The sequence below is a fragment of the Dermacentor albipictus genome, chromosome 2 (assembly GCF_038994185.2).
Source record: "Dermacentor albipictus isolate Rhodes 1998 colony chromosome 2, USDA_Dalb.pri_finalv2, whole genome shotgun sequence".
NCBI lineage: Eukaryota > Metazoa > Arthropoda > Arachnida > Ixodida > Ixodidae > Dermacentor > Dermacentor albipictus.
In genome coordinates, this window is record NC_091822.1 from 170,804,007 (window position 1) to 170,825,622 (window position 21,616).

Here is a 21,616-nt window from a genome sequence, read left to right on the forward strand (position 1 = left end):
GAGCGACGGGACTGCCGGTGGAGCGGAAGGTGTTGTGTGCGCTGCGCTTCTCTGCCACTGGGAGCTTCCAAGCGTCCGTTGGGAGCGAGGAGACGATTCGTGTGTCGCAGTCGACAGCGAGCGAGTGCGTGCGACGGGTGGCAGAGGCTGTTGTGAACGCCGGGGCGCGCAACAAGTGGGTGCATTTTCCTAAGGCGGCCGAGGAAAAGGCAGCCGTGAAGGAAGGTTTTGTTCGGCGCGGTGCTATCCCCGGCGTCATAGGATGCGTCGACGGCAGCCTCGTAGCTATTGTCGCACCGAAGGGTGAGCGCAAGGCTGCGTTCATGTGCCGCAAGGGATAATACTACGCTCTCAACTGCATGTTCGTAAGTAAACCTCACGTTTTCTGGTGCCGATCCTTCTTGACTGTTATGTTGCTCGTGTCAACGGGCACATTCTCTGTTTACGTTTTACCAGATCTGCGATGCGGACATGAAAATCTTGGCCGTGGACCCTCTGCGACCGGGGTCGGGCCACGACGCTTTCGTCTGGCGGACGACATGGCTGCGCCGGTGGTTTCAAGCGGGCCGCATCGTGAATCCCGGGGAATACCTCCTCGGTGAGGCAAAACATCTTTTTTGGCGCAGTCACGCTTCAGTAGCGCAAAACGCCGTGTCCGCTCCAACCCAAACTTTTAACCAAATTACCAAAAAAAATGAAGTCACCATTGTCACCATTGTGACTGCCACCATTGTTAATGTTCGAAGTGTTAAGTTACAAGCACATTATGTGCCTACAAGGAGCAGATAAAAGCAACACGTATTAGTGCTGCTGCTGCACCCAGTGCTTGCCAGAAGCAGAAGAAATGAACAAACATTAGTGCTGCTACTGCTACTACTGTCATTGATAGTACCAACAAGTGTTGATTTCTTCTGCTTGTGGCAGGCACCGAGTAGTGCACTTGTAAATTTGTTAACCGTCTGTGTCGGTTATGGACTTGCTCAACTCATGCTTTTACTTGCGATTCACCTCTGAAGCCTGCTGTAGATTTCCTAAGTTTACAACTTGCCTCTCGTGAGATGAGTACTCAATGTACTGTTTCCATCTTCGTGCAGGTGACAGTGGCTAGCCCTTGGAGCCGTGGCTCCTGACTCCAGTTCCTGGCCATCCTCCAGCGCAGACAGCCGAGGGGCAGTACAACACAGCACATGGCGCCATGCGTTCCGTAGTGGAGAGGTGCATTGGGCACTTAAAGAGTCGTTTCCGCTGTCTTCAGCGATATCGCGCCCTCCTATACGAGCCAGAACGTGCAGCCAACATTGTCGCGGCATGTGCTGTGTTGTACAACTTTCGCCTTTCTGAGGGTGACATAGAATCGGGCGATGATGACAGCGATGACGACAGCAGCAGCAGCAGTAGTCCTGAGCTCTGCGGTAATGGCGACCCCATTCCGCAAGGTCTGCCCCGAAACACAGGGTCGAGAATGAATTATTTGAGAGGCCGGGCCGTCCGTGACTCTGTGATTGGCATGTTTGGGACAACCCGTGCGCAGCACATACATTACCTGAGGAGTGTTCGGCGGCAGCTGCGACGTCAACAGCAGCGTCAGCATCGCTAGGTGCATGCACACAGTTGTAGCATAACATATGCCAAATAATTGCATTGTGCATTTCATGCTGTGAAATTGCAGACGTTTTGCATTGGCTGGCCGCGATGGCTATAGTACTGTGTCAGCTAACGTTGGCGGCTGGCTTGTGTTTGTAAGAAACGCTTTAGCGCGTATGCATCCGAAAGAAATGCGAACGACACGCAGGTTCTCATGAACACGAATACAGGATGCCTGGAGGAGCAAGTGCTCAACAATGGTCTCTGTGTAGATGCCCATTGTAGCAACGTTGGACAAGCGGAACTTGAGACGGGGTCACTCCATGTTCGACAACTGTTAATTGCTTATCGTGCGAGGATGAGAACTGTCACTGCCAACAGAAGCCCCAAACTGGCGCTGCCCTAGTGCGCAGAATGCTCGTGATGCGTTTCAGAAGAGATTCCTGTTGGCGTAGGAAAACACGAAGCTCGGCTCATTGGCGCTGACGTACTGTAGTAGAAAAGGCGGGTCGCAAGGACAAGGTGGGAGACGGACCTTCACTGACTAATAGGGTTTACGAAAAGAAACTAACAGAATTAACCTCAGTTATAAATGTCGTGCTTCTATCTTTAACCTGATTCTTTTACCTTTTTTTAAGAGCCACGTAAATCGGCTTAAGCACATAATCACTCCGACGACCATAGTGACCGCACTGCGGCAACACTGTGCTCAAAGGTAGTACGTGAGTAAGCTTTGCACCCACGCTTGCGTTTTTTTACGTTCATGTTTTATTGCCTGGCCACCCGCTCGTTCTGGCCTTAGCTATATATCCACCCACCGACCGTTTTCCAGCCTGTGCAGATCTCGGCTACTTCGCGCCTAAAACTGGTTTGGAAACCCGAGCAAGAACTAAAGTATTGTATAAAAGCGCGCTTACGTGGTTATATTTCACGCCGTCGCGATCTCCTGGTGGTTGCGTTCGCTTACAGCCGCTTCGGGGGCAGGCCAGTGTGGCAATAAGAAAAGAAACAAAAGAGAGAAACGGAAAGAAATACCTGCGCGACGCTCACAATAAGTTCTTTCGCCTTCTTTAACATCGGAGAAAGCCGCCTCGAGTTTCTTCTTTCCGCAGTTCCCTTTTGTTTCAGAAATGTTCAGCAGTAGCAACCGAAGCGAGCTGAGTATTCTCGAGATATATTCACGAGAAGCGTTACCTTGGCCAGTATATACCGACAGAGGCTATCTTTTCACCGCGTGGACAGCGAGATGCGCCTCCTACGCCTGAATTGGTTTTCCCGAGCACGAGAGGCTGCGCAACACCGCGCAGCCTCTCGAATAAGGTGGGCGAAAATTCCTTCCCTTGAACCTAAAGCATGGACGAGTTAAGCCTTGCGAGAGAGAGAGAGAGAAAGAAAGAAATGGGTCTTGTGCACTTGTGCCTCACACTTGTACGAGCCGGGAATGATGGGAAGCGAAGAAAGTGATAATAGGAACTGAAAATAAATAACACCTTTTTTTTATGATTCTTTGCCACCTCGACCACCGTTTGTCGCAAAAACCACGCGCGTGCTTGCTTCCGTTTTCCCGTTGAGAAATTGACTAGCTATTTCAGTGTCCTCTTTCCTGGCGTTGCACCTCGTATCGTTCCGGCTATATATATAGGTTCTTTTTTTCTTCTATCTACCTATCTTTCCAGTCAGCCACGCAATTGTACCCTGTCGTGCGAGACTACCATGTTACGTATATTCATACTCACGAAAGGAGTATACGTCTCCCATTATGAGCAGTTGCAGTGAATAGACGTTGCTGGTGGTACTCTCTCCGGCGTGCACTTTTTGGTAGGGTGCACGTGGAAATTATGTAGAAACGGCGAGCGCGCTTTTTTCAACGGGCTTCCCGCTTATGCATTCCGCCGAGGGTGCGAATTTCAAGAACATATATAAGGCGCTGGAGGCTAGCGCGTTATGCAAACCCGAGTCTTCTCAGTCTGCACAACTGTGGGAGCGATGACCGGGTCTTGATGACCGGGTCTTCTTGATGTCTCGCACACGTGTGCGAATTCGGCGCTCTCTTTCTGTTTAGCTACATTCTTGAGCAATCAGCGTCTTGTGAGGGGGGGAGAGCCACAGCAAGCGATGGTCGCCTTTGTGTTAGAGGAGTGCGCGAAAGCTATGGGCAAAGTATGCAACATAACTGCAGTAGGGAGACAGAGAGATCCATTCGCCCGTCGCTAAAGACCGGTTGCGAGCGACGAAAAATCTAGGCAGGGGGCCCTTGATGATCCTTTTACCGTACCTTTTTTTTCCTTTCTTTGTCGGGGGCACCACGGCTTGGCGAAGATGTCGTGGCGTCGGGCTAGCAAACTCCAGCTGCTGGCGCCTATTTTATGGCATGACCGAGAGTGCCGCTAGGACAGCGCGTTTATGGCATGTCCCGACGTTCAGCAAACCACCCAGGAGATGGCAGAGCGGGAGTGGAGGAGGGAAGGGGTGGGGGCGAAAGAATTTGTTGTATGGTGTCACGAGGCCTAAGGCCCAACTTCAGTTTTAAAAGAAAGTGTGTCGGCGTTTCCATCGAAACCAACTTGTGAACTGGTGATTCACGTCATTCCGGCTAGCATTATGTTGAAATTCTCGCCTCACTCTATTCCCTTCTTGTCGTACGCAGCTGTGGAACGGTCAATTCAGGCGATAAGTTGGGTGGTTCGGTACTATAGGACAAATTAGGAAGAAGGTGGAGAAACGGGTGTTAGAATTCAAATCATTAACAATATTCCCCAGCAGGAATCCCTCTAGCAGTGATTCACGTTTACCTTGCTGTTAATTTTTGGACTATCGTAAGTTTATCGCATTATTGATAGTGACATGCAAGGGTTGGCGCGTCCCATAATGGAGACCTTTAGCGTGTCCGCTATTCCGCCAAACGAGGGTGGTTTGGGCGGATTGCCGGATGTGCGGGGGCGCAAACCTGAGCGGCCGGAGCGGTGCAGCCGCCTGGTGGCGTAGAGTTCAACCAGGCAAAGACAGAGATAAAATTGGAGTAACAAACTAGAGAGTTTTAGTATAGCGTAAAGCAGCAAACGCAAAGAGTTAGCGTTAGCGTTAGCGTTGCGTGCGCCACACTGCGCATGCGCTATACGTAAACGCTGCTGGAGCTCTTACGTACGTACGCTATTTTCAGGATTTAGCGTTGAACGCTAACGCACGCAAGGGGAGCCTTACGTACGGCAAGATGGCGGCGCCAGTCGAAGTGAGAGCAGCCCGCTTCGGATCTATCGAGCCGTCTGCCTGCACTGCTAGGCTCTATCCTTCCCCACTAATGCTCGTGTTCGCCTTAGATTTGTGTGATGATGCTTCGGCAGCGGTGCACAGGTGACAAATGGGCGTTGTTTACGATATACGTTCTCGATTAGCGGCGCAGTAGGCTTAACGAGAGGGTTTGCTCATAGAGTTAGTAGAGCAACTCTATGGGTTTGCTAAATGTGTTTGCTGTATCCGCCTCGAGATGGCGCCCAAGTGTATTTCGCTCGTTCGCTTGGTGTAAAGCCGCATGTGGAACCGATGCATGTCATGTTTTCCGCGGCAAAACACAGTAGTGTGGTCGGTGCTGTGGTCACAATGCGTGTGCGTTTTACCAATGACGACGATATGAACCTCGTGAAGGAGGTTTTCGCCTTGAACCCATTCGGATGGACGTCAAGGTGGGAGTCCGTTGCAAAAAATTGGAAAGAAGTGGGAAATCCGCTTTCTGGAAGAGAAATTGCCGGCGAAACGTCCCCTCCGGTATAGCTTCGACGTTGAGTGGATCTTGAGGACACGTAGAACCTGCACGGTCGCTCTCATTCCCGAAGCATGAGGGTGTCTATGTCATCCCAACTTAAAAAGGACACGTAATATGGGTCCCACAGAACACTCGATCACAGCATGATAAGGTTAATCGGTATGTTTCGCGACTCTCGACAAAACAACGCTAAAACCAAACACCTACATGCGTAATTAACGCAGCGACTGTGGCTTTCGATAAGCTTGACTTAGGGACACACTTGCGGATTCGGCATTGGATAAGCTCGACATTTCGTGTGGATTTGGCTTTCTGGTATTTTGTGTCTTTACATCTAGATGGCGCTGTATTTGTTTGCGTTAACGTTAACGCTTTTCTCCGTTCCGCTATTCTAAAACACTACCTTGTGCCGCGCAGTGCAGTCTTTCTTTGCGTTAGCGTTGCGTCGCACGCTAACGCTAACGCAAGGGTTTTACGCTATACTAAAACTCTCTACTATATCCTACTTCGCTACTGTTGCAAATTATCAGCAGCTGCGTAATGGTGAACACGATTACACTGCTGTCGAAAATTTACACCAGCAGCTAAGCAGAATATAGTAAGTGGCTTTGTGTTTGTGTGGTTGAGCTGGCGCCACCAGCTGGCGCCACCACCACCCACGCTTACGCGGCCGCTAAAGCGGCAGACCGCCCGCGCATGCCAGATTACCAGAGGAACTAAAATTCTCTAATGTCTAATTTACGTGACAACCACGCCTAAGATACACACTCGAGCAATTTTCGGGACATGGTACGCCTCTCCTTAAGAGACGTGTGTAGAAGCGTCTCCGGCAAAAAGGTTGAACACTCCGACCGTATTGTGCAGACATAATTAATATGACGCTGTTTTTTTTTTCTCAATTATCTCTCGGTTCGTGCAGTGGTAATGACATGAGCTCGAATGTACGCTGGCAAGGCATCTCTTTCAGGTAGTCCTTGCAAAGGTTAGCTCATTAATCAACGTTACTTGCAGTCCTACACTTCGAACAATATATAGAAATGGCTTCCCATAGAAATTTCTATGCATCCGAGATGGTACATATAGTATAGATTTAAGCTTATCCCGTATATTTGCTGCTTCTTTTCTTTTTATGCCGAAATAACTCACAAGTTTCGCGAGGTCCCGCGTTCGCCTTTGTTTGAATTCAACGCAACCATTATTTATCGCAAACGGTTCACTAGCGTTCTCAAGAACGTGGTCGTAAACAGTGACGTCATGGGAAGATAGTGCAGGAATCGTAAAGCAACGTCCTCACCAGTTTCATTGTTTTGTATCTCTTCTGCTTCGCAAGGCCTTCCCGGGCAGGAAAACTTGTCTATGTTTAATTCGATACAGGGCGCGATTCTTTGCTTTCCTATCACTGCTCCACTGTTGCTATGAGCTACGACTCACTATGTGCTTAGCGATAAAAAGAACCACAAAAAGCGCGACATTATTTGATGATGATGATATGTGGTGTTCGATGGCCCAAGGGCTAGGTCTGGCCGAACAGTGCCACTTATTTGAACTTTAAGAGAGGTGGGTGCCGTTGCAGCACGGCTCAGCGCCATAACATGCCGCTCAAAGGCCGAACCAATGAAGGGCAGCGAAAGGCCGAAGTTTTTGTTGAATATTGCGTTGGCAGTGGGCGTGGTATGCTCCGTCCGCGAAAGAGAACCAGTTGCCGTGAGACATTCTTTTACTCCCGAGGCTGCCTTCGTTTTGTGGCGTCGGAGGCACCTCATCAAAGGTTTTCGGTGGACGGCCAACCATTAGCGTACACTCTGGATATGTGGCTGTTTCTTTACGTCAGTGTCTTTTCTTTTCTTTAACGAATTCTCCGTCTGTGACTCACGAAACAAGTGCTCCCCTCCCCCTACCACTTCTCTGGCACGCCACAAGACACTGGTCGCTGCCGACAGGTCACGAACGTGTCTTGGCGCTAATTAAAAAGAGAAACACTCGCCACCGCAGAGTGCGGTTTTCTTTTTCTCACCGAAGCAATTACTCAGCGCGGTGGAATCATCAGAAAGCAGCGCACGTCGAAAACTTCGGATGACGAAACGGGAAAACAAGACGAAGGAGAAGAGGAAAAAAAACTAAGAGTGAGGAATAAGTAACAGGCATATACGTGCATACGTGGTTGGCAGAGCCACCTTAAATGTGGGTGACCTCTATTTTCGTTTGGCAGAGTTTGTTCTGATCTCTTCGCTGGTGACCTATTAATTAGGTGCACAAACGCGGTCACAAGAAAACTGTACTGCAGCGCTTCCCCGTAAAGCACATGCCCTATGTTGTGTTTTCAATGCGTACGACGACAGAGTTATCTATTAAAGCGAATATTTCTTCGCCAATTTCCCGGCTTTGACCTTTCTGCCTGTTGGACCGGTTATCTTTCGGTGGATATATCTGTGAAGATATCGCGTACGAAGGTTACATGAGAGTACCCGCAAATTTGCTTATATAACTCTTATTTGCTGTTCAAGATAAGCTGTATTTTTGTTTCTGAACGTGGTCGTTCAGTCTGAAATTGAATGACGCGGTACCCGTTGGCGTGTTCGACGAATTCGCTGCATTAGTCTCAACGCCATGCTGTTCACTCATGCTGAAAAGAATAAATTGAACCTCTCTGGTTGCTTCCATGCATGTGTTCAAGCTTACTTTCGCAATGGTACATACATCATATACGTATGTAGGAGGTTACTATTTCTTTATTTTTATCCTGGTTTGGTGCAAGACCCACAACTGCGCCGCTGTCAGTACCTGCAGTCCACAAGGCTGTTGTAACTTTAACAGCATATCTCGAATTCTCAGGTGCTCAACGTGCATATGACTGTAGCTTTGGACAACTGTTAATAACGTTCTTCAGCTTCTCGAAACTGAAGCTCTTACGTGTACAGCAATGTTTAAACACCTTAACTTTCGATACTTGTTCGTCGTTTCAAGCATGGGACTCGACGCAGTAAGCGGAGCTACGCTACTGAGCTCGAGGTCGGGGGTTCGATCCTGCAGGGACGGCGGCTTGATTTGGATGGAGTGAAATACAACAACGACGCTCTGGTGCTTAGGTTTAGATGCATGTTAGAGAACCTCAAGTGGTGAGAATTATCTAGGAGTCCCTCACTATGGCGTGCCTTATGACATTGGGGTGTTGACGCATAAATCCCCAGAACTTCATTTTTGCATCTCAAGTTTCGAGAGCGCTATCTCTTGTTCCAAGTTCTTTTTCTTGCTTGCTTAAGTTTCTTTCCCTTTTTGTTTCCCATTATTCATCCTGTGCACGTGCAGCCCACCACACGCACGCCCATAAAGAGAACGGCGTTTTCACGAAAGGCGCCAAAAGTTCCGTCGAGCTCTCGATGTTGTTTGTCTCGGCACATTCCGCAGCGAAGTCACGATGGCCAGCAGCAGTGAAGAAGGAGATGAACAACCGGACGAAGCGGCGCGAAGTGCGAGGGGAAGGGGGAGGTCTGCATGTCTCTGGGAGTACGACACGCAAGGTGTCGCCTTCCCGCTGCGACTTCACACCGCGCAAGCGAATAACCGACCACGACCAGTCAAGCAATCTACGCACCACGTGAGCCGTCTAGCAGCCGGAGCCGGCATAGAGTGTGGGGGAGAGATGGTAGAAGCTGAGTTGAAGGCAGGAGGGGGTTGGCGCAGGGGGTGCGTAAACAAGCAAGGCAGGACACTGCAGGACCGAAGTTATATAGTGCTGGAGGAGAGCCGCCAGGTTCTTTCTTTCCGCCAGGCTTGTGCAAAGCCAGTGCCGCCGCTACCCACCTCCTGGGGAAAAAAACAGAAACAAAACCCTAATGGAAACAGGAGAGCAAGCCACAGGGGCCAGCCGCATATGCCAGCATACCGTACGTGCACTCTTCTGTGTGTGCGTGCTTGTACACTATGGTGGCGTTGTCCGCGCTGCTAGCGATGGGGTTGGCGCGTCACCGACGAATGGGTCACGCGCTGGGTGGCGGCACACACAGCGGCGGCGTCTTGAGTACAGCAGACCTCCCCCATCTCCACCCTTCAAGGCATCTCCTCGTTCACTGTCTCCCTTGTCGGTATACCGGCGCTGAGTCACAGACATGGTCTAGCGAGAAGGTGAGCACTAGAAAGAGCGGGTGGAGGACAGCACGCTCGTACGACCCGTTAATAATAGCCTGCTTTACCGCCAGCTTTACACATTGCTTATACCCTTTTTTTTCTTTTTTTTCTATCTGTTCCCATACGGCTGGCCTTTTACGCCTTGCTGCACTTCCTCGTACATCTCTTTGCTTCTTCTCTCTGAGGCCGATACGACGTCAGCTGCATTCTATTGTCGTTGGTGGGCTTTTCTCTTCCATTTTCTTTTGATGGGTCGCGCGCGGCCTTCGTCCACAACTGCTTGCACGAGGTGTGCATTCCGATCCTCGCTCTAGCTTCACATTCGGCCGACTTTACTGTAAGCTAAAGGCGTTTCCAGTATGCGGTGACTGTGCGCAGCGCACGGTTTCAGGTAAAATCCTGCTGATCGGTGTTATCCTGTCATAGTGGTGGTACATTAGGCGCTTCTGACTGTAGGTTTGAAAGAAGGTCAAGGGCAAAAAGGCAGCTTCGCGCAAGCTCGCTTGTATATAGAAGGTGCCGTCGTATTCACCCCTGTAAAGTCCCGCCCCTTCCGTAGTGTTACGCCTAAGAAGTAGCACTGCACTTTTAAAAGAACAGCGCTGTTGTTTATTAGTACATTGGTGCTTTCGCGCTTCTATTTGAAAAGCCCGCTCTGTTTAAATTCTCACTTGCGTAGGTGTAGTATCATGCGTGGTCAAGCATTCCCGAAAGGATACAGCAGAGCCTGACAAAGGGGTTAAAACAAGGAGAAAAAAAAACGATTAACAATTTAGTGTGTTGTATATAGCGCCGCTGCAATTAATACAGAAAGAACGCGTTGAAAAGACAGAAAGAAAATAAACAGACGGTTACCTGGTGACCTATCTTAACTATCATAGCTATGCTATTTATTAGACTGCTAACAAACGCTTAGTAATTGCGAAGAGTGCGAGAAGTCGCTTATGCATCTTCGCTTTGATGTATCAGTTGTTCTCATTGGCATACATCTGCGAAAGCTGTATGTCTAAATATTTATGCTTTCAGGGGCTCCACACTGTCCCGGTTCAATACCTGCCGTAGCGGAAACACGGGTGAATGTATATACGTGCGTAACTCGTGCCTTTTAGCCTATTGACGAGGAGGTTCAAAAATTACATAGCACACACGGACGGGGATGCTCATTGTAAAAGATTAGACAGTTTTGGAACTGCGTACGTTGCGTACGTAAGATCGCTACGTTCTGCACAGTGCGCATGTGCAGAACGCCACACGAACGGTGCCTGATGCATACGCGGCCGCCACGTACGCGCGCAGGATGCACGCGTACGTGAGGAACGTCGCGTGCTGCTCTCGTGGTTCTCGTTTGTTCGGGAGAGCGCGAGAGGAAGGAGAATCGCGGAATGGTGGCGTCAGTGTTCAGTGTGTGCTGTTTGCGCCAGAAGCTCGCGACCTCCTGTTGACGCAGTTCGTCGCAAATGTCCGTGCCAGCCTCAGAAAGCGAGTGCGCAGTTTTTTTTATTTTTCTCGACCACCAGTCGTTGAAGTATTGCATTCGTATTAAATGCAGCGTGTTTTAAAAGCCTGAATGTAGTCCGAAGTAGCGTGAAGACGCGCAGATCTTACGCCACGTCGGCGAGGACAACAGCGTCCGATGGTTCGACATCGACATCGTCGTTGGTTCGACATCGGCCGACTCACCCGATGTCTCACGACGCTCGCCCGCTTACGTACGTAGGCATTTCCCAGTACTAAAAGCCCTGACGTGACACGCGCTGCTACGTTCCGCAAAGCACTTGCGTGCTTGGTACATCTCGTCATGGCTCAGTACTAAAACTGTCTATTGCGCACAGACTTCGGTATGGCAGCGCAAAGGTTACTAGGAGATTGAGAATGATGAATCCACAGTGCACATCTGCTAATGGAGCCGAGCATACATAGATGGCTAACGCAACATATCTTGCAAAGCCTGCGGATTTGCTCTGGGCAGACGGCAAATTTCGTTTTCACATCTAATTTGCCTTATAAATGACAACAATGTAAAAATTTAGGTCGAACAGTTTTTAACATTCCTTTATATTCTTTAATATAACAACTCCACAAGCAAGACAAATATGCCTGAAATTATATGTTTCGACGCACGACGTCTATCAATATCGTCAGCGTGCTAAACTGCATGTAAAGGAAACGTAATACTTGGGGTGCATGCCTTGGCTCCCCAGTAATTTTATTGACGCGCATACTTATTTTATTTACTTTTTCGGTGACCGAATTTCACCGGCTAACGAATATTAAGAGGTTACCGCTGATCGCGAGACGCGCCATTCTGTATAGGAGAGAGAGAGAGAGCAAATGATAAAGGAAAGGTAGGGAGGTTAACCAGGACTGAGCCCGGTTGGCTACCCTACACTGGGGAAAGGGAAAAGGGGACGGAAAGATTAAAAGAAGAAGAGAAAGTCCACTGGGGATATCGTTCGGTCACTCAGTCCGGATCACAGACGCTGACTCAGTCCAGTAGCCTTCAAATATCGCAGCAGAGCTTTTGTGGCCTTTCGTAGCTGCGATATGTGAGGCCATGGTCCCAAGATCTTCTTCAAGGTGAACGGTGTTCTATCTAGCTGATTGAGAGCTGTGCAGAGGTCATGTACAGGAAGTTTCACAAGTGTTATCGATGGTGGTTCTATCTGGTGTCTATGTTGTCGGCGAGCCTCGCGCAATTAAATTCTCTGCGCGACGGAAAGAGAACTCATGCGAGCGCCGACGATTACGCTGGAAAGTTCGCGGAGCCATGCATAGATAGCTGATGCGTCTGATTCGCACATCAGATTTCGATGATCGTCGACTGTGCTCACCGCTGTCGTTGTGCTTCAAGTCTGACTCGCTATTTGTGGGATCAGGCGCACCCAATACAGTCATTTTTACTATGATAGCAATTATGTGAAGACTGCAGGCGCATTTCTGCTGTTACCATCGGCGTCGCCGTCGCCGTGATGTCCCCGATAAAGTCCGAGGGCGATAATGTCGTCGTCTTACTAGCGCAAGGGAGGAAAGTTGGGCGAAAGCACACCGTCACCCGTAGCGCGCGAGGTACCGAAGGGGGGGGGTAGGAGGGAGAGAGTGGGGCGTTTCACACCGGTGGCTTCGGCGTATGGCGCGGCCGCGCGGGCCTTATCTTGAAAGTGACCAGCGATAGGTACAGAGTCTAGGTGCGCCGAGGGCTATATAGCTTCGCATGTACTGCCCTCTCGCCGCTTAGCTCGCGTCACAGCCGAAAAGCAGCGCGAAGGTCAATTCGCTCGCTACTGCTGCCGCACTTATTCACGCCAGCGCTTTGACAGCGAGTGTCCATGGTCATCGAGTGAGACATGTTTATGGTTACCTGTGCGCGCTTTGCTCCACGCTTCTTAGTTAGTAAGCGAATGTCTACAAGTTTTACTATCCATAAAACTTGTATCCTTACTTCATACAGGCTAATTTCCTATCGCCATCGCGCCTTTCGGGCGAAACTGAGACTTCACACTTGACGGGCTCACCCAGTTTCGTTTTCTTGGCTTCATGTTTTTCAATTGAGGGCACCTCAAAAATAATATAAAGATGGAAAACTAAAGCAAGGACGCAGGTAGAATACTTTTGCTACCCGCATATTAGTTTCTATGGCATGAAGTCGCCGGAAGTTTCGGGAAACGTGAAAGCGCACTAGATATTTGTGTGCTATGGCTGAAACCCTAGATGCATCACATTATTATTATTATTATTATTATTATTATTATTATTATTATTATTATTATTATTATTATTACGTTTGAAGAAAGAGAAACAGAAAGCAAACAGCGGGCTGGTGAACTGTCACTGGAAGGGGCGCAGAAACATACAAATAAAAGATAGAAAACTGGGTAGCAAAGAACGAATTAAATCACAGTTCTTGAACTACACAGTAGAACAATGACAAACACATAGAGCGGTAGCAGGAACAGGAAATATCGCTGCACTCGCGTTACTAAAAGAATGTAAAAAAAGCGTTGACAAAATAATGTCCAGGCGTACAAAGTATACGAATGCGTGGAAAATAACTGAAAAGGCGTCCAAAACAGTTTCGGCCTTCGGGTATCCAAAGTCGATTGACGACGCTGTTTTTAAAGCTCCCTAATAGAGATTTAGTGTCTTCGCAAAGGTTGAAAAATCAAGCTAAACACTAAACGTCCCCAGCAGAATGTCTCAGCACCGTATCTCAGCGATCTTCCGATATACTTCCTGCCTAACTTCTTTTATCTTCCTTTCCCGTCTTGCCTATTTTTTTGCGATAGCAGTTACATGGACACTCGATGCGTGTTTCTGCCGTCACCGTCACCGTCATGTTCAGACAGATAACTCGGGTTGCAGACAGACAGAAATCATGAATATCTTAACTATAATTATGCGAGGCAGTGCGTATATAGTTTAGGATTTATACAAGGCTTCTATTTGTCCATTTCCACTTGGCTCCGTACTCACGCTGAAACTTTTATCCAAGGGCTTAATATAAAGCCGCCAGTTCACACCTTGCCATAAATCAATATTAACGGAACGTGATTAAGTGGTAACCAGGATAAAAGCTGTAGCAGGATCTTCGTAGAACGTGCCCTGTCGCGCCTTAAGTCATTCCACAGCCACCCTATTCCGTTTCGTAGCCATAAATGTCATTCTATAAAGAGATGGGGGGAGGGGGGGGGGGTTGTAACGCTCCGCTCTAGCGGACACAACATCTGCTTTAGGGAGTCTTGCCGAACGGTCAAAAGTTATGATCGAAAATTGTGGAGTGCGGCGCGTGTATTCGTCGCACCGTTAGCGATGCGGCGAGTGCTTCTGTATACGAGGAATTGTCCGTGAGAATCGCAGCAGCGCACTGCAAAAAGCGTAACAACGCTTGCGGGTTTCGAGAGCCGTCACTGGCGTCATGGCCAGCGGCTGGAGAGATGATGACGCAGAATCAAGGTTTGCGCGCGGTCCTAGCACTCGGCGAAACGCGTGTGTGCTGGCCTCGGTTCCTAGAGGATTCGTACGTCATCTTTCTTTCGCGCTGACTGTCGGCATGCCCGCTTTCCCTCTAACTACGCTGCATACTTTGCGAATGATGTGTATCCGGTGTCTACGGGTTCCCTTGCGCATTCGGTACTCTTTACTCCTCGACCGCACCCGCATCAAGCGAGGTAAGTGCGTAAAAGAACCAGTGATGTGTCAGATTGTTCTAAGCTGGCATAGCTGGTTTACGTTGAACGTGGCATGTCATGTGCTAGATATACTGCGCGTCTCCGCATAAAGACCAGTTGGTAGTCAGCGCATCTGTTTCCTTTCGTTCTTTTGCCAGTTGTCTGCATGGCTTTGGTGATGAGGTGTGAAGAGTGGATCCGCTTTCATATTTCTGTTACCCGTTTTAATGGACCGTTTGCCGCGCCGTGCACAAACTGAGCACATAGATTTTGCCCTCGTCATGCTTCGAAATGTGGACGCGGTGAAAAAAGAAATCTGCATCACGGTGTTCTCGGCAAAACGGAATCTCGAAAATAAAAGAGAGATAATGTGTTTCCCTTCCGTAGCAGAAGTGCATAAAAGCAACTGCTCTTGACGAGGCATTCTATCGCGCTCATATATGATTTGTACTAAATAACCGTGGTAATTCTACCAGCCGCGCAAAGTTCTCTTCCACCTTCACTTTTCTCTTCTGAAGCTTTTCGCAGAATTCACTCGTATTTTATGATTCGTTCCACATGTTAGTTAAGAAGCAGTTACATTCCCCTCCTGTTTTTTTGGCTCCTTCGTTAACACCACCACCACCAATAACAACATCATCATCATTATCATCATCGTCGTCGTCATCGTTGTCATCATCATCATCATCATCATCATCTTAAAAATTTATGCCCACTGCAAGACGAAGGCACTGATCTGTGCAACGCGGACGAAGGCATCGACCAGCCATCTCTCGTCAGCTTGCGTTTGTATCCGCTGACACCGCACAATATGCCTGAAAACATTACAAACATGCCTGCAAATATGCCTGCCGAAAAAAAATGAGAACAAGAACAGAAACACGAAAATAAGTCCCTTGGTTCCTCCGAATATTATCGCTCTTGATGGTGCCACGACAGACGTGGCGAAAGCCAGCCTGAGATATTATTATCTCTAGAAGATCGTCGCCGCTATTTCTCGGAAGGAATCGCCAGCGATGCGAGCATAGGAGGACGCTCACTCATTTAGGGTGCACGCAAACTACTTGCAGATGTGAAGGTTATGAAGCTCAAGGAGAAACCGGCGGTGTCTTTTTTATTCACCTTCTCTATTTCCGTCGTGTCCTTCAGAAACGAGCTGCTATTCGCGTCTTTGAGCGCACTTGCTTCTGTCGTAAGGACGGACGAGCTGCGGTTGCGACAATTCTGGCGACTTCGCAGAAATTCACGCACGCACGTTGCGTCCCCGCTCGGACACCGCAGTCCGAGGCCGCATAGCTGGACGCGCTCATCGCTTTCCTGCTGACCCAGATTCCTTCGGGAAGAGGAGACTGCGCGCGCAGCAGCGGCATGAGATGCCTGCATGCAGCGGCAACTTTTTTTTTCTTTTTCGTTTAGTGGCACGAGCATCGAGTGACACTCCTGTTTCTTGCGCAGCACTTCCGGTTCACCTCCTTGAAACGACCGGGGAGGAAATCCAAAATAAATCGGAACAAAGTTCATGGGTTTCGTTGTAGATATGATATCAGAGCATAAGTTTTGTTACAAGTAGAGTTACCGAAGCGTCTGGAATAAGTAGAGGTAATTAGAAATCGCCGATTACCACACACCAAAGTGAAGAATCGTGCACATTAGAGACCCGCCACGTGAGCACGTCTTTGGTGAAATTCCTGCAAACCCGGAAGTAGAAAGAGGAAGTAATGACGTCACTAATGACGTCTACGCAAGACGGTGCCATTATATTTAGCCGGCTAATTAATGGAAAACTGTTGCCTCCGAGTTCGGTTCGTACGTTGCATTCGCCTAAAGGTAACCCAAAGAACACCAATGCACAGGCGCGAGTGCCACTAAAAGCCACCTAAGCCAAAGGTTAGAGTCGCTTACCATTATTATTTTTTTCTTCCTACGACATGCCGGCCCATGCCCTCTATGTAAATGATATGGTACCAAACGAATAGAAACGGGTCGCTCAGGGACCGCAACAAGGAAGGAAGTGTATCGTCGCTTGAAAAACAGCGAGAAATAATTTTTATGACAGCACCTCACACTCGTCTTGACGAAGAAGAGAAAAACCGAGGTGGAGAGCACGGACATTGACAGCGGGACCGGCTTCATTATAAGTGTATTAAAAATTCAGACTGCGTCATTCGTTGTGTTGCATCTATCACACTAAATTTAGCAATTTTCTTAAAATTGCAAATGAAATGAAATTTCTATAATAATTAGGCCTTATCCACCCGAGTCTTGGGCCATGTACGCCGCAGTGGGTGTGAGCTAGATTGTATGAGCAACGCAACAACAATGACGACAGCCGCCTTTTCTTATACCGAAACACGAAATATCAAGTACTTCGGTGGTGACATGCATCCGAGGGCGTGCTATTTGATCGTAACCCTTTATCAGCCGCCTACTTTATAGAGCTATAGTGTCATCAGCTGGGAAAGAGGGGGAAATTATTTCCTAATCACCCAATGTCTGAACTAAGTTTATCTTGAAGGTGACTTCGAAGGCAAATGCTCGCTCGGTAATTCTCGGTAAATTGAGAAATCGCTGCCGCGGGAAAAAATCAACATCCGCTCATCATTGAGTTCGTTCCGCTAATTTGGTGTAGTGTTTGCCATGACGCGGTCGTTACTCTTGGCAACTGTTCTCTGGAAACGTCGCAGCAGGCGGACCATCCTCGTCAAAACCAACATCCGACGGTCGCCCGAGAAGTGGCTTGTTTGAACAGCTCTGCTATCGAGGGCTTCGAAGAATCGCCCTTATTGGTGCGCCATTCATGAGTCAGAAGACGCACTCCTGCTACTCAAGGAGTGCCGTCTGCTTAGTGCCAAGAAAAACTACTGACAGACGTGCGAGTAGCGTCGAACTTGGATGAGGCATAGATATCTGTGGTTCGATTTGACAAGTGGCTGAGGTAACAGCGCATTCGCAAGTGCTTTCATCATGCTGCATTTTGCGAAGTTTCACCACGGTTTCAAAGCGTGGGCTTATAACTCAATAAAAAGTAAACACGGCGGGCACTTCGTGCAAGGGAATTGCATAGTAAGAATCACTCGTTTTTCTTTCCGAATCGTCACGGGTTCCTGCTGACAAACAGCGGGCAGAAGGGCATGTCGCGGTAATAGGGTGAGCAAATTTGAGCTTACATCCGGTGATGAGTGGGGTTTTCTTCAACCTGTAGGCTTGTTTACAGTTCGTATAAAATCACTCGGTCGTCATAACGATCAATGCGACTGAAACTGGAAGCAATATTTTCGCGTGGTAGTGACTATCATGAGTACATTAGCAAAACCGTGAATGGCGAAACTAGGGGCGCTATAACGTAAAACTATTCCAAACTTTTCTATTCCAATTCTGCTATCAGCCCTCCACGATTGGTCAAAAACTTTTTTCGACCACGCCCACTTCACCTGTCTGTCACGCGGCGTCACGAAAATCGCGATACCTCCCCATCTGATATGATGTGTTCCCACTGATTATGCATGATTTGACAGAAAAAAGAAAAACAGTTATTTCTGATTCGACCTCTTTTCGCCATTAGCCGTCGGCTATTAGTAAAAAGTTTTCGGGCTGCACCCACTTCACCTGCCTGTCACGGGACGTCACAAAACCGCAAAAACTCATCGCGTCAAAGTGACGCGTACGCGATAAAGATGCAGTAATATGCCGAACAAAAGTGAATTTTTTTCGCAATAGCCTCAGGCTTCCCCGTTCCGAAAGGAATAAACGATGGCTGCCGCCGATCTGGCTACTCACACCTGCCGGAGAGCATGGGCGTATTTGCGTATAATAAAAGTTCTTGCGTGGCCGTGTAACGTTTTCGAGCCCTTTCGGCACGTTTACCACCTCACTCGGCCAACTCTTCTTTGCTGAGGGTCAGTTTTAGCGTGATTCTTAAGCTTCCGTTGCATGCCGCCGTGATTTTCAACCAGCCACCACAAGCTAAGTAAGCGAACGCCGACCAATCGCACACGCCGGCACCACCCTCTTCTTCCGGCTATCGATTTTCAGTGTACTGGCTCTGCCCCAGTGAATCCCTCTCCACTTGAGCGTTCTCCTCGCCTCTTGTCAGCCAATTAGATACGACAAGCCGCTCAGTTTCGGCAACGTTATTCATTTTTCAAGCAAACAAAAGTGACCTCCTTTGAGCGAGGAGAGTGTTTGATTGGTCTGTTCCGACAACCCTGCGGGTGACCGCCCGGTGCTTGCGTCGACGATTACGCAAATTTGACGTCAGGAGATTGGAATAGAAACATATTGGAATAGTTTTACGCTATAGGCCCCTAGCTTTTTTGTTGGACGAACCTGTGCCAAACGAAACTCGAAGCACAACGATAGTGGCGAGCACAGTCGGTGGTCGTCGAAATCTGATCTGCGGGCAAAGCGTTTCGGCTTTTATGCATGACTCATCGATGTTCCAGGGTAATCACTCGTGCCTTTCAGGAAGGGCCACACGACTTGTGTCATGCAACAATCTGATCGCCCAATGATGTTCAGCGAGATCATACGCAACAGATAGAACAAACGATAACATTCTTGTGAGTTTGAAGTCATGCAACCGCGTGTTGCGCTGATCGATAACTTGAAGCTGCTATGGTAAGTGAAATTCAGTCCCCGAGAACAGGATATATATATATATATATATATATATATATATATATATATATATATATATATATATATATATATATATATATATATATATATATATATATATATATATATATATATATATATATTATTGAACGTGGATTTCTTTATGTAACTATACAGTTGCCAGTACCCCTTCCTTTTCAGCTATATATATTTATTTATAATTCAGAGGAACCGAAAGACTGCGTATTGAGTAATTGAAGTCATGGTCATAAACAAGCAAAACTCGCCATTAACAAAAGAGCCGTAACGAGAAGTACACGACACGAGCGATGAAGCATCTATACTATATTTACCTGCGCTTAAAGAAGCACAGGTGCTCAAGCTTAATCCGACGCTCGCCAATGCGGTGTCGTCCACAAGATGTTGCTTTCGGACATAATAAATAATTATTCAATTAAATAATTAATTAAATATCAGCCCTTGCTCGCTTTGATCATCCGCATTCTTATTGGGAACAGACACATGTATAATGAAAGAGCGATGCATAGTCCACGCGTCTGGGCGATACCAAGACAAGAGCGAAGAATCTCGATCTCGCGAGAACAGGTAGAAACGAAAACCTCTTTTGTCGATGGGATAAGACTCGACGACCACTGGACGCGGACGACACGAGTCAACTTGGATCCGCACAGCGATTGCCGCCGCTTTTCGCCGTTCTTCGCGTCGATGTAGTCGCCGCCGCCTCCTTATGTCAAACGCAGGCTACTCATGTACTGTTGGACCGTATAATTTTTATTCACCCAGTGTTCTACTGAGTGTTATATTTTGTGTCACTATTCACCCTTTTTACGTAAATTTGTTTCGTTTGCCAAGTGACAAGGAGTAGCCGGTGCCACCATAAAGGCGCCAACCTCTCCTAACATTTCACTTCAATAAAAAAAAAATTACGAAATCCGGCAAAACACGTATGGCCAGCGAATGATGATACAATGCTCACCACATTATATCCTGGCGAATGACGCCACTGTCTCGTCTGCCTAGCTCTGAATTAAACGACGCTCAAATTGGTTGCTAGTGGAGCTAAGAGCAGCACAACTTCCAAACGCACCTCTGTCAAAAAAAAAAAAAGGAGGATTAAGAATTAATCTCGACTTCGCCTTCGAGACGCTCGGAGAGCTGTGTCTCCCGCTGCATAAGGTAAACGCGATGGTGAGAAGCCGCTGGGCTTGATCTCCGTGCGGTGAGGACTGCTTGAACACCCCTCCAGTTGACAGTGTCGCTACCTGTGGAACGCCGCCCGTCGCGCCATCTGGTGGGTGCGATTGGCCTAATTGTGTCTCTGCCATCGCGCGTCCCGACAGGTCGAGTGCTCTTTCGCCTCAATCTCTTTCCCGCCATTTCACCGGCCGTTAATCTTCCCCCTTTCTCCAAGCCTGTCGTTTCTTTATTTAGTTATTTGGTTTGATGTCATTGTTTCAATATTCTCAATGTTCCAACCAGCCACCCTCGAAGCAACGTCTGCTTTGGTGGGAGAGGGCTCAGGAATCGTTATTTCCTTTCTTTAAGTTTTGTTGTGGCTTTACCTCTTACATTACCTCTTAATCGCACCTAGTGTTTTGTCGCGCGCCCTATGCTTGCGGAAAGTATAGCGCGTAACTTTAAATGTATGAAGGACATAAGGCGAAACCAATTAGCTCTGCCTAGACGTGCCAGTGTTAAAATCTCGAGAAAAAAAGAGACATGCTCGTTTTGATTCTTTGCGTTAAATGAGAAATTTGCATTAAATGAGGAAGCGATTTTTTCTTTAGCGCTTAGGATACAGTACTTGTACATTTGATGGAGGAACATTTCGATTTGTGAAAACCGCACTTTGTATCCCTAGGAGCCACGGTGCGATTCTCGTTCCTTTTATTTATGCTTTTCATTATTATCCTGCAATTCTGTAGTCAGCTCTCGACGATTTGCCTGTTTGTTTGTTTCTGGCAGACTTGCCTTTCATTTTAATTTATATATGCGTGCGCCTCACACCAAAAGCAAGAGTGAAAACACAGTGTAAAAATTTGCAGCCATCTTGGAACTCCTTCTACAATTCCCAAATACATTTTTCTGAAAGTCCATAAGAAAAAAAAAACAGAGAATCATCAGCGTTTTTGTGCCACTGCTAGCTACAAACGCCTACAAGACACTATAAAAAAACGTCTCAACTTTTAGAGACGTAAGCGCTGGTTAAATTTTACCCGTCAAAGATAGAAGACGTCAGGAAAGCAAAGTTACTGCGGCGACTTCCCACTCTGCGTTCCACAGAACCAATCGAGCAATAAGTTAGCACTTTTTACGCAACATTAACATAATCTTAATAATTGCA

General features: G+C 47.8%; 1 protein-coding gene across 3 annotated transcripts in view; it reads left to right on the top strand.

The window, feature by feature from the left end:
* The window catches only part of LOC135900911 (uncharacterized), a 155,312-nt gene that overhangs the window by 26,255 nt on the left and 107,441 nt on the right, over positions 1–21,616 (top strand). The window contains exons 3-4 of one of the 3 annotated variants that reach the window (XR_010563975.1): positions 457–598; positions 1,095–1,226. The exons of the other annotated variants lie outside the window; for them this stretch is intronic. The gene's annotated coding sequence lies outside the window, so the exon portion shown is untranslated. Of the gene's footprint in view, positions 1–456; positions 599–1,094; positions 1,227–21,616 lie in introns of those variants that run through there. 3 annotated transcript variants of the gene reach the window in all.